Raw genomic sequence first — 13,268 nt, 5'->3', positions numbered from 1 at the left:
CTACAGACTTCCTCCTTTCCCAACCTCCATCCCAAGTTCATAACCACTTGCATCCACAATTCTCAATCTCTCTCTCTCTCTCTCTTTCTTGGTAAGATCCAACTAGAATAGTGGGAATTAAAGTTCAGCATCATCTGGAGGAGCTCTCACTTCTCACCTGTGATGCAGCCACACAGGCTTCAGCCTATATCCAACTGTGAGTCTCAACTCAAGTAGAGCCACTGAATCAATGAAACTTGCATGCCAAGTGGCTTATAACAGAAATAAACAGCAAAATAGATAAAACAACCAATGGTACAAAAGTTTTAAAACCATTGACCAATCATTCCAATTAAAACATTAATTTTAAACAATCAAAAACACATTAATCACATACTCTGAACTGCAGTCAACTTAGACTAATGATGACCCCCATGAATGAGAGATCTCCAAGTTGTCCTGTTACCAACAGCCCTGCTCAGGTCTGGCAAGCACATATTACATAAATAATAATAATAATAATAATAATAATAGAACATTTCTCTACTCAACCACGTTTGGGCTGTAAGTCTTTTTAAATAAAAAAGTCTTTGCCTGCTGATGAAATAGGACAAAACAGGGGGACATCTGAGCCTCCCTTGGGAGGGAGTTCCATAGCCTAGAAGCAACTACCAAGAAGGTTTTTTTTCCATGTGCTCATCAGATATAAGAGCAGTGGGATAAAGACAAAGCCCTTCCCAAAAGATCATAAGATCTGGACAGGCTCACATGTTCATTCATGTTACCAGATCACTCCCCACTTCTTCTCTCCTTGAGGCATGATATATATTATATATGGGCCAGATATCAGTCAAGACCTTCTAATTATCCAGGTTCTCTTTTCCTTTCTTCCATCCCTTCTTCACCTATAGATTAACCTCTTACTTGTGTAAACACATTCTATATAGAATCAAAAGGAGCATTCTGGAAGGACAACCAAACATGTAAACAAACCCTCACATTGGTACCTGTTGCCAGTGTGGCTGTCAAAATAATCAGCTCAGTGGTGTTTCTTTCTCTCTTTCATTCTTTTTGCCCAAAGTATAGAAATGTCTGGACAGATAGAGGTTTGGGGTATTTCCCTTCCTTCTGAAATCTTCTGTGCTGTGCTTTCCCCCTGCAAGTTGACATCTCTCCCAAATACCATTCCCCATAATGACGGGACCGTCGGCGAATGAAGATGGTAACCTTCACCTAGGTTTCCTGATTCTGTATTGTGCGCAATTACCTCAAATTGCTGTGGGGGTTCTTTTTGCATGTTGGAAACCGAGGCGTTTGAATAGCTGCCCATTTCTTGCCACCAAAGCGTCTCTTTTTTTGAAGTTGATTGGTGTCCCCCAGTAACAGCAATGCTGCCTGGCATCGGAAATGACAAGATAACCAGAGTGTAATTTCACTATAAGGAGAGAAAGGGAGAGGAGAAAGGGGGAAAAATCCATGGGGCATTGTATGAATAACATTTTTGGAGCTCAAAGAATAATGCTGCAAGGCTGCCTGTGTGATTCATAAGAAGAAACCCTCAGGCTGAGAAGAGTCTGACACTGACACATTAGTGAGTGTGCTAATAAGGTGTAATTGGACAACAGGATGGAGATCTACCCACATCGAAGTCCCTAAAAAGTACCATTTCTCTGGTGCCAGGTGGGCAGAACAGAGAGAATGGGCTTTTTCTTTCCCACTGGCAAGAAAACAAAGCCCGAGCAATTGAGATGAATGCTAACATGCTGGGCCAATGGCGATTGGAGATTATGAGGGGGATGGTGCCATTTGGAGTAGAGGGCACCTCCTGCAGGCCTGCACAATGGTACCTTGCACTCTCTGACTGAAGAAACATTTGCAGGAGCTGTAAAGCCAGGCAAGTAAAATAATAATAAAAAGTTTGCCTTCCCTTGCAATGGGAAGAGATTGAAATTGATATATTTTCAATAGAGAAATAACTTTAGGCACTCTTTGTAAGGACTATGCTTTGAGACATTGCTGGTCAGGCATAGGAGAAGAAACGTGTAGAAGACCTTGTGGCTTGTTGTAGAAGGAAGGAGGAAGAGGAGAAAAAACCATTAATCTGGATTTGTCTTAGATGTGCATATTGTCATGGCCAAGTCTGGCAATATTAAGTAAAGATTACATCACTTCCTATTGCTATTTTGAGAGGGACTTCAGAAGGAAACAGTGGTTTTGGGAGTAGTATAGGTTTCTGGGTGCTTTTAGGTTTGGGATGGGCTATTTTGGGGTGTTGTTCTATTTTCAAACCAAGACATGTCCAGAGTGTACAAGAGATAATAGAACATGACAATATCCCCCCCAAAAGATGCATGGCTAACCAACAAGGATGACATAGCACCATATTCAGGCCAGGCCAAGTCAAGCTTAATCAAGTAATAAATCCAATCAACAGTCCAGAAAGGAGTTCCAAAGGTGTCATCTTTATATGGCATCATGTACCAGGTACACAAATCAGGAATGCTGCACCCACCAGATAGGTTAGTTGTGAGCAACAAGTTCCCTGAGAGAGGCACTGGAATTTATGGCCTCTTGCCACCACACAGTTGTTCCCTGATTAATGAGTCTTTGTTTCTTAGGTGCTTCAGGCTCTTTAGCTCCTCCTTTTCTCTCTTTCATTTGGTAATGGTATTTGCTGTTAACTTTATGTCATGTTGTGCAAACACTGCCATGCCTTCTTGGTCCCGTGCCTTGCTAGCTGTCTCACTCTCTCTCCCACCTGGCCATCTTGTCCCTCTGTCTCACAATTTGAGTCCAAGTCCCAGGGGTATGGCATAGCAGATGTTTTCATGCACATATAGGTTTGGGGGGCAACAACAAATCACCTGGAAATTGTACCATTTTTTAAAAAAATGTGGGTTGTGAAGTTTTGAGAACTAGTGGGGGGTTTCAGGAGCCCCACAAGTGGAGTTCCGGGGTTTCATGGAACCCATGGAGCACACTACACCTACCCCTGCTCAAGCTCTTCCTCCCAGTATACATGTTCTTTCTGTGAAGAAGACCCAATTTACATGAAATAATTATTCCATACTGTGTAAGATTTTGGAACACTTTTTCTTATAATTTGCATCACCTCTGAGATTCACAAGTGTTCCAATATGTTTGCAAGAGTGCCAGAAGCCAAAACACACACCTTCTGTTTGGAACCATCCTCTTGATTTTCGTCATGGTCCTCCCACCTCTGAGACTGGCCAAATCATCTGTCCCACAGGGCAGGCAGGCTGAGCTAAGCAACTGCCGAAATTCCATCTCACTGTCATGGGAGCCTAGCCTGGTCTAAACTTGCTGATTGACATGTGCAAAATTGATCATTTGAGAGCTCTTTTGTAGAACACAGAACTTCAAGAGTAGAACCCAAGGCATTTTCTTTCATCAACTTACTTCTAATTCGATCAAAGCAATTTTTTTAAAAAAAATTAATCTAACCCACTTAATTTCTTGTCCTGCTCTGCTATACTTTGCAATATATGATATATTCAGCATTTTCACTTCTCACTTTCCTGAAGAGGCTATTTGTTTAAACAGATCTGAGGCAAGAATAACATAGTCTTCCAAATGTTACTGTATTGCAGCTTCCAGCAGCCCTAGCCAGCATAGCCAGTGGTGAGGAATTCTGAGAGCTGCAGTCCAATAACATCTGGAGCGCCACACAACTGTCACCACTGAACTAGATCAACTATAGCTAATGGGGTCCCTGTAAGGCTTGTTTATTTATGATTGTCTTTTGTGCTTCTTGTTCTGGGGGAGTTAAGTCTATGGCCAGCCTCCTCTGAGTAAATCTAGATAAAGGTGGTCAAAGTAAAGCTTAATCCAGACAAGATTATTATTATTAACCTTTATTTATGAAGCGCTGTAAATTTACACAGCGCTGTACATGCAATCTTTTTAGTTAGACGGATCCCTGCCCTCGGGCTTACAATCTAAAAAGACATGACACAGAAGGAGGAGGGAGTGGTGGAGGGAAAGGGTAAGAGGTCCAGCAGTTCCTAGAAAGTGAAAATATGGAATTGGAAATAGTCCTACAGCCTGTGCTAGACAGCGTTGCACTCACTCTGAAGACATAGTTTGGGCAAACTACTGGATTCAGGCTTGAGCCCTAAATCCTGAGCCTGTGACCAGAAGTATGTTTGCACAATTAAAGCCATTGTACCAATTGTTCCCATTCCTGGAAAAGTCTGATGTGGCCATGAGTGTTGGACACCAGAGACCAGGGTTCAGTTCCAAGCCCAGCCATGAAAACCCACTACTGTTGGGGACCTTAGGCAAGTCACATGCTCTCAGCCTCAGGGGAAGGCAATGGCAAACCTCTGCATAAATCTTGCCAAGGAAATTCCATGGTAGGATCAACATAAGTCAGAAATCTGCCTATACCTATATGAGCCTGTTAGAGCTCTAAAATCTTCAGGAGAGATGCTTCTTTCTGCTCCACTACTTTCTCAGGCACATTTGTTGGGAATAAGGGAGAGGGCCTTTGTGGTGGCTGTTCCTAAACTCTGGAACTCCTTCGCTTGGGAGACTAGGATGGTTTCCTTCTTGCTCCTCTTCCAACGCCACTTCTGTTCCATCAGGAATTTAGAAGTTGACTAGGATGAATTTTTTTAATGTTGTGCTGTCCTGTTTTATTGATTTTTAAGGAGATATTTTAACAAACTGTACATGGTTTTAACTTTACAGATCATCTGTTGTTATTGTTTTAAAAAGTTTTATAGTTATATTTTATTTACATTTTTGTGCGGTCTTTAATATATACTGTTCTGAATAAGTTGTAAGCTATTTTGGGGGAAAGGAAGGCATAACCAAGGCTGATAAATCTATCCTCCATGAATTAGCCTAATCCACTTGCAAATCCATCTAAGATGCCACTTCTTGTAACAGTGAATGTATGCAAAAGAGAGAGACACAAACAAAGATCAGGTATTGTGTCCATTCCAGGATAGTGGTTCATTGTATAACCATATAATGATAATTTATCCAAATGGAACTCAATCACAGTTTCATTTCACCAATTCATAAAGTCATAAAGAGGGATACAAATGAAAATAAATATATCCTCTCTGCCCACATACATGCCTAAGGATATTACCATTCTTTGAAAGACCTTGATTCTTGTCTCTCTATCATTCCCATAAGTGTGACTGAATGATGGCTTTTAGAAAGCTCCATGTTTTTATGCCATTAATTCAGACAAGCATTGTTAGGCAAATAAGTATTTAATTCCCAACGCTTGGCATATTTCACAACCTACCAGCAAACAAATAAACAGCCCAGGGACAATGGCAAACAAATTATAGAGAAGCATACTACGAAGGTGACCTTTGAACTTCTCACCTCTTGGGTAAGGGTGAATGTTCATTAATTTGATTTTCATTGTTCAGGAACCGATTTTGTTTTGTTTTCGCACAATTCAATGTGTGCATTTTAAAAAAAACAGCAACATTACATCTGCAGAATGCAATTTAAGGAATAATGATAAAAGAAAACAATGGACCCTCCCTCTCCTCCTGCAGCTTTCCCCCTCAACCTGCTTTCCCAGTACATTTATCGGCCACTCCTAAGAAGCTGCTAATGGATTAGCACAACAAACCTGCTTGTTTGAAAAGACAATATGAGCTGGAAAGATTTACCTCTAATTTCCTAACCTGCTGTGCTTTTTCAGTAACACAGCACAATATTTCTAACAACAGAAAGCTCTAAAATATTTCCCAAAATTATGGGAATGATCTCTGGAGTTTCCTGGAAGATACACTTCTGAACAACTGAAATCAGTGGTTTTGTACATTTGGTGGTCAGTGGCTTCCATTTTGGGGTTGCTGGGAATACACTCTGGACTTTAGATTTGACTTTAAAGGAGTTATCCAAAGTGCTAAACCCATTCTGGAGCTAAGTTTCAGCACTTTGGATACACTCTTTAAACCTATGCTTGGAATTCAGTTCAGCTTCTGATTTAAGACCAGTACAATGGGCCCTTAGTATCCAATGGGATTTGGTTCCAGGACCCCCTGTAGATACCAAAATCCATGGATACTCAAGACCCATTATATACAGTGGTATAGTAAAATGGAGTCCTTATATAAAATGGCAAAATCAAGATTTGCTTTTTGGATATGTGTGTGTGTGTGTGTGTGTGTGATGTTTTGAAGCTGTGGATGGTTGAATCCACAGATGCAGGATCCATGGATACAGAGGGCTGGCTTTACAGGTTTACTGTACCCCTGACATAGAATAATAATAATAATAATAATAATAATAATAATATATTTATTTATATCCTGCCTCTCCCTTCTGGGATCTAGGCGGGCAACAACAGTCCAATAAAACAGATATACAGACAATAATAAAATTTCCCTAATTCCCTTAACCCTTCTTCCTTCTTCCTTCTGCTAAAAATACACATAAACATCAAGATACAATACAATATCCCCAGTAAGGTGTACTTAGTTACAAATTATTCCAAGAGACCATCAGGAGAGGTGGTAAAAGAGTGAATGGGTCAATTTGGTTAATTCCGCTGGAGGTTAGTCTGGAAAGGCCCACCGGAAGAGATCCGTCTTTATCGCCTTTTTAAATGCCTTCAAAGATGTAATATGGCAGATCTCTTCCAGCAGGTCATTCCATATTTTAGGAATGGCAAGTGAAAAGGTCCTCTGAGAAGTCATCACCAGCCTGGTTTTCTTTGGTTGGAATAGGTTCCTCCCAGAGGACCTGAGTGCATGAGAAGGACTGTATGGGAAAAAACGTTCCCTCAAGTATGCTGGACCCAAGCCATGTAAGGCTTTATAGCTAATAACCAACACCTTGTACTGAGCCTGGAAGCTAATAGGCAGCCAATAAAGAGATTTCAATATAGGTGTAATAGGGTTGAATTTAGCTTTACCTACGACCAACCTGGATGCCATATTCTGAATCAGTTGTAGCTTCCGAGCATGGCACAAGGGTTGCCCCATGTAGAGTGCATTACAGAAATCAAGATGAGAGGTTACCAGTGAATGTACAATCATTTCTAGGTCCCTCTGCTCCAGGTAGGGTCGCAGCTGGTGTATCAGCCGAAGCTGATAACAGGAACTCCTATAGTGAGTACCTCCGTTTTATTTGGATTCAACTTAAGTCTATTTTCCCTCATCCAATCCATGACTGACCTCAGACAGTCATTGAGAGGGGAGATGCCTTCCTTGGTCACTGAAGCAGTCGGAGACATACAGAAACAAATTTGGGTGTCATCAGCGTATTTGTCATGGCCAGCCAAGATCAGCTCTCAGAGGATGAGGAGGAGGATGAGTCTCCGCCAGAGCAAGGGCTGATTGAGGCAATGCCAGGTGCTGTTCCTACCCTGCCAGGTCCCAGCTGTGATCCTCCAGCCCCAGAGGAGGAGGAGGTCCAACCAGGTCCTAGTGCTGAAGAGAGGCCTTCTTTGGTACCACAGCCTAGTGGTGATTCTGGAGACGAAGCTTGCCTGCAGGTGCCTTCCTACAAAGAGAGAAGAGCCGAGAGTGCTTGCAGACGCAGATCACAGAGGATTGCCGAGAGGCAATTAGCCAACCAGCCTCAGGTGGCACGAGGGAGAGTTTCCCTTACTTAAGTGGGAGAGAGACTAATGCTGGTTGCTAGAGTTTATTGCATGATCTCTCGGTGTTATTGCTGCTAGCACTAGCTCCTAGTATCTGGATTCTTTGTTACCTTGACCTCGGACCGGACTTCGTTATCTCTTGGCTGTTTTGACCTCGGACTGTTTGACCAATGTTGTTTCTCAGTATCCTGACTTCGGCTTGACTCTCAGAACGTTTGGACTTCTGGAATTCTGAACTCGGCTTGACTTCTCGGACTGCTCTCACGCTTATTCCTTGCAAGGTCTGTGTTTTGTTTCCACTTGTCTGACTAAGCCACTCTTATCAGCATGTCTATGAGTGCTGGCTGCAGTCCCAGTCAGTATTGATAACACCCCGCCCCATATCTCCAGATGATCTCACCCAGCGGCTTCATGTAAATGTTAAACAGCATTGGGGACAGAATTGCACCCTGAGGGACAACCGACTTGATCTCCCTCTTGGGCAAATAACTGTCCCCAAGTGACACCATCTGGAATCTGCCCAAGAGGTAGGACCGGAACCATGGCAATGCAGAGCCGCCGATTCCTAACTCTCTCAGGCATTCCAGAAGGCTACCATGGTCAATGGTATTCAAGGCCACTGAGAAGTCCAAGAGCACCAACATGGTCACACTTCCCCTGTCAATGCCCAGATGGAGATCATCGACCAAAGCAACCAAGGCAGTCTCCACTCTGTATCCTAAACTGAAGCCAGTTTGAAATGGATCAAGATAATCGGCTTATTCCAAGGCTGCTTGGAGTTGGTTTGCAACCGTCCTCTTGATCACCTTGTCCAAAAATGGAAGAAGAGAAACTGGCTGGTAGTTGGATCTCTCCAGGGGATCAAGGGAAGGGTTCTTGAGTAAAGGTTTAACCACAGCCAGTTTTAAGCTGGCTGGAAAATATCCTTCCTTGAAAGAGGCATTAATTATTGAACTTAATGAACTCAAAGTTGCCTTTCCTCCCAGGATAGCTAGCCAGGATGGGCAGGGATCAAGAGGATAAGTGGTCTTTTTAACCTTTCCGAGCAGTTTGTCTAAGTCCTCAATACTCATAGACTGAAATTGATCCAATAAAACCTCATTAACGGAGCTACTGGTTTCTGTAATAATACTGGCATCTAAGTTGTCCCTTATCAGAGAGATTTTATCTGTGAAGTAGTTATTAAAAGCATCGCAGCAGGCCTCCATAGGTTGTAATAAGGGATTCAGGGAGAAAGGAGTCTGAATTAGCTTCCTTACCACCCTGAAAAGCTCTGCTGGACGAGACTTCGCAGACGCAATAGATGCAGAATTGAAAGACTTCTTTGCTGCATCTATTGCCACTTGATAGGCTTTAAGAAAAGTTCCTATGATGTGTCTTGTCGGATAAGCACCAAGTCTTACACCAGCGGAGCTCTAGTCGTTGTCCAGCCTGTTTCATCCTTCTAAGACCTTCAGTATACCAAGGATTTCTCTTAGAAGTGGGCTGGAAAGGACGCACAGGAGCGATAGTGTCTATAGCCTTAGTCAGATCGTTGTCCCAGGTGGATACCAAGGCTTCAACAGAATCACCGTCGCTACCACCCATTGTAAGGCTTTCTGGAACCTAGTAGGTTCCATCAGCCTCCAAGGCCTGTTGCTAGTCATGCAGTGGTTAAATGCCTGTACTGCAGCCACTAACTCAAAATCATAAGGTTGCGAGTTCAATACCTGAAAAAGGGCTCAAGCTTGACTCAGGCTTGCATTCTCCCGAGGTCCCTAAAATGAGTACCCAGATTGTTGGGGGCAATTAGCTTACAGTTGTAAACTGCTTAGACACTGCTAGTTCGGTATGAAGCGGTATATAAATGAAGCTGTTTGTTTGTTTGCTGGGCCAAGTCACAGTCTTGGTCAGCTAAAAACCAAAATTGTATCCCTGAGGACTACATGGAGGACTGAATACTGAACTGTAAAAGAAAAAAATGCACATCTGTCTTGGCTAGACATTACCAGAAGGCCAGACACTTTGGGCAGTCAGGAATCTCCATATTGCCTGCCCATTTCAAGGCCTGACATTGTATGTTCTTCTGCATTCTTTTTCTACAAGGGGTTGTGTGGCTGGAGTTCATATAGTCCAGTGCAGTTTAGATCCTGTATTTAACTCAGTGTGTTATTTTCTGCTGTTCCCTCTCAGCAAGGAAAATACTTGGTTGCATAAATGAAGGGTGTTAGGTTTGTCAGGATGACCATAACAGCATCTCAGAAAACGTTGATTTTGAAAACTTTGTGTATCATGTCTGTAAAAGAAAAGTAATTTATGATTTCACTTCAGATATGGAACCTTCTCTTAAATCAAATTCTGAGTCCCTTCTAGTGAGATATGAACCCAATTCAGCCCACCCTTGTGTTTTCACAGTGGAATGCAGTCCACAGAAACTTATACTAGAATTTTTTTTTGTCAAATTAGTGTCATAGGTGCTACAGGATCCCTTTATATCTTTTCACCTTGTGTGAGTTTCAACAGGTCAGGCCCTCTGGTATGTTCCATTGCTCTCTCCTCTTGGATCACTATCACCTTGCTAGCATATTTTGAACATAAAATAGCACACAAAATAATGCACATGCTCCTGCAAGGAGAGCTAACACAAAAAGTTATCTATGTGCCTTTGTACACACAAAAATGTGCTACTTTTCTCTTCTCTTTTATTTGTATCTCTGTCATCATCATCCCTCACTTTCAAACGGTAACATAATGGCATAAATTTTATTGTTAGTCTTGAACACTTTCTTTGTTTGTTATTTGCCATGAAGATGACTTTGACCTATGGTGACCCTATGAATGAGGGACCTCCAATTGCCCGGGCCATCAACTTCTCTGCTCTTGCAAACTCAGGGCTGTGGCTTCCTTGATTGAATCTGTCCATCTTTAATGTGGCCTTTCTCTTTTCCTATTGCCTCCTACCTTAAAAAACTTTATCTTTTCCAGTGAGTTATGTTATCTGATGATATGCCCAAAAGACAACAGTCTCCTTTAACTCATCTTGGCTTCTAGTGAGAGTTCAGGCTTGATTTGATCTAAGATCAGTTCATTTGGTGTGTGTGTTTTTCCACAGTCCATGGTGTCTATAGAAGTCTTTTCCAGTGAGTTGATTCTCGTCCTGCCAGCTTCCTTCACTATCCAGCTTTCACAGCTCTACATAAATTGGGCCTATAATGCCATGGACCATTCTGACATTGTTATTAGTGATTTATCTTTATATTTGAGGATCCTAACTAGTTCCTTCATAGTTGCCTTTCAAAGCATTAGTCTTCTTCTAATTTCTTGACCACAGAAGCACCATTGGATCAGCTGGATTCTCCTGTATGTTGATTCAGCAATCAAAAATTAGTTCAATGACTCTATTCTAAATAGAATTCCAGCTAACACATTCCACAGGCATTTACATGAATGATTGTGTACTTTGGGGGGCAAGGGATCCATTCCACCTAGCCATGGCCTCCATTGGGACAAGGCAGTCTGATGTGGGGAGGATTGTGCCCCTTTGGAACAAGCTGATTCCATGTCAGGTTTTGTCAACATTCTCTGTCCCAACAAGTGTAGATCCACTGATCTTGGATAATTTTTAGAAGTAGGGATATAATTCCACAAATGTTCTTATTAAAGAAAGTGATGAGTAATCTGAGCAGTTTTCTTCCTGCTGCAAGAACATCTTTGAAAGCCTATTTGCAATTCAGGACTTCTTTTGCACATAATTTGTACATGGATGTTTTGGACAAAATACCCTATTTTCTGCACAAAAAACAACAATTTTCTACATAGAATACAGTATTATATTTTATGTACTACATAAATAATATATACTATATTTCTATTTTACTTTAGAATTATTCTGAAATATTTTGTTCATGGAAAAAGGTGTTGATTCAACAGAAAAAACTGGTCTCTGTGCAAATCAATTACATGATACTTTTGTGCAGTTGACCATAATTACAGCATTTTTTAAACATAAAAAACATTTTCTGCACAGAATCTGCATAGTGTTGTTTCCTGTACAGAAATCATTGTTTTCTGCACAAAATAACCACATGCAAATTTTGCACACAATAGGTCTCGAACTGCAAAGATTTTCCCCAGTTTAAGGTTCTTTTCTTGACACTCAACAAACATGTTTCAGCCTTTAAAAAAAAAAATACTCTTTCAATCCTTATTCAGAAATTGTGAAGCCAATAAAGGTATTTCACTTAAGAACCTGCTATCTTTAGTGTGATTTAATTGAATTTTAATTGCATTTAAATAAGGTGTTTGCTCTTGCCTTGTCATCTGTTGTTACCTGCACTGGATTACCTGCTCGAATGAGAAAGCCTTTAAATTTAAAAAGTGGCCAAAAAACTACAAGAAAACAGCCAGCCATACTATAGAAGTGACATAAAATTGGTTCTTAGCATATTCACATTGAAATACAAATAAGTATTGTTCAGCTGCAAGGTAGTAGGGGGATATGTACATAATCTATGGGAGAAAGCAAAACAAACTTCAAAGATTATGGCTTGCAAGACTGAAATGCACTAAATTCAGACATAGTAACCAATGAATGCTGTCCGTGATAAAGATTCTCTTCTCGGATAAGTTTCTCCAGCCAAAGAACTTTATTCTTTGGCTGGGAAGTTGTTTGCTTGCTGTCATCACAATTTCTTATAGCAGATGTTATCCCATTAATTAGCTCTGGACCTGAAATAAGCTTGAGATTTCTCTCCTCCCCACTCTCCCTGCCCCTCCGCATTTGCGAGCTGAAAGGAATTGGTCCCTGCATGTTCACTCCGTATCCACATTTAGCATCATCTCATAAACAGCAGTGAAAACTCAGCAGGTCCCCCATGAAGATACATCAGCTTATTTCTAATTTAATGTTGTGATGCTTAACCTTAGTAAAATCAGTCACTAGTAGCCAACTGTTGGGGTTGCATGTTGAGGACTAAAATGTACATAAAAAATTCTCTGACGTACCACAGAACTGGGCAGAAATCTCTGTTTGTTCATTTGTTTTACAAAAATGCTCCTAAAAGAACTTAAATATTTGCACCTGACATGGAAGGGCTGGAGGTCAGGAGGTTCTTGCTGTAAGTCACTCAGAGTAACTCTTTTCTCCATTCTTTGTCCACATTCCCTTGGTTTATCAATTCTCCTCCTCACGTTGTGCTGGCTCATAGCAAACTTTAAAAAGCCCAAGCCTTACGGTTGATTAAAAAATAATTGGCAAGCCAAGGCAAGGGCTTATTTAGACACTGTGTAGATTAAAATAATTAAGCCATTTCAGTGGTTAACAAGAAGCAAAATGGAATTTGCACAAATAATTATATTCCCAACATCAAGTTGGAGTCATTTCAGGATCTGATTTCGAGAAGCTGGCAGAACAGCTAGAATAATCATCAAGCTTAGAAGTAAGTAATTGACACAACTTTAATGTTTATAATGAATTGAATGCCAAGGGCAGTATTATATCTAAGTGGCTGGTAGGTGGGTAGATTTTTGTCTTTCCAGGAAGTCGGTTCTAAACAACAACAATAAAAATTAGGGCAAATATAAACTTTTCCGGTCTGCTTATATGGCATGATTGTGATAGTAAGAAATCCAGGTAACCCCAAAGTAAGCAAATTGTTCTTGTTACTGCTTTCTCATTATAGAATTGTGTTGCTTTTTGTTTTGTTTT

Source organism: Sceloporus occidentalis, unplaced genomic scaffold, assembly GCF_023333645.1.
Source record: "Sceloporus occidentalis isolate IW3139 unplaced genomic scaffold, rSceOcc1.0.p SCAF_6, whole genome shotgun sequence".
NCBI lineage: Eukaryota > Metazoa > Chordata > Lepidosauria > Squamata > Phrynosomatidae > Sceloporus > Sceloporus occidentalis.
Note: the sequence above shows the minus strand (reverse complement) of the source record.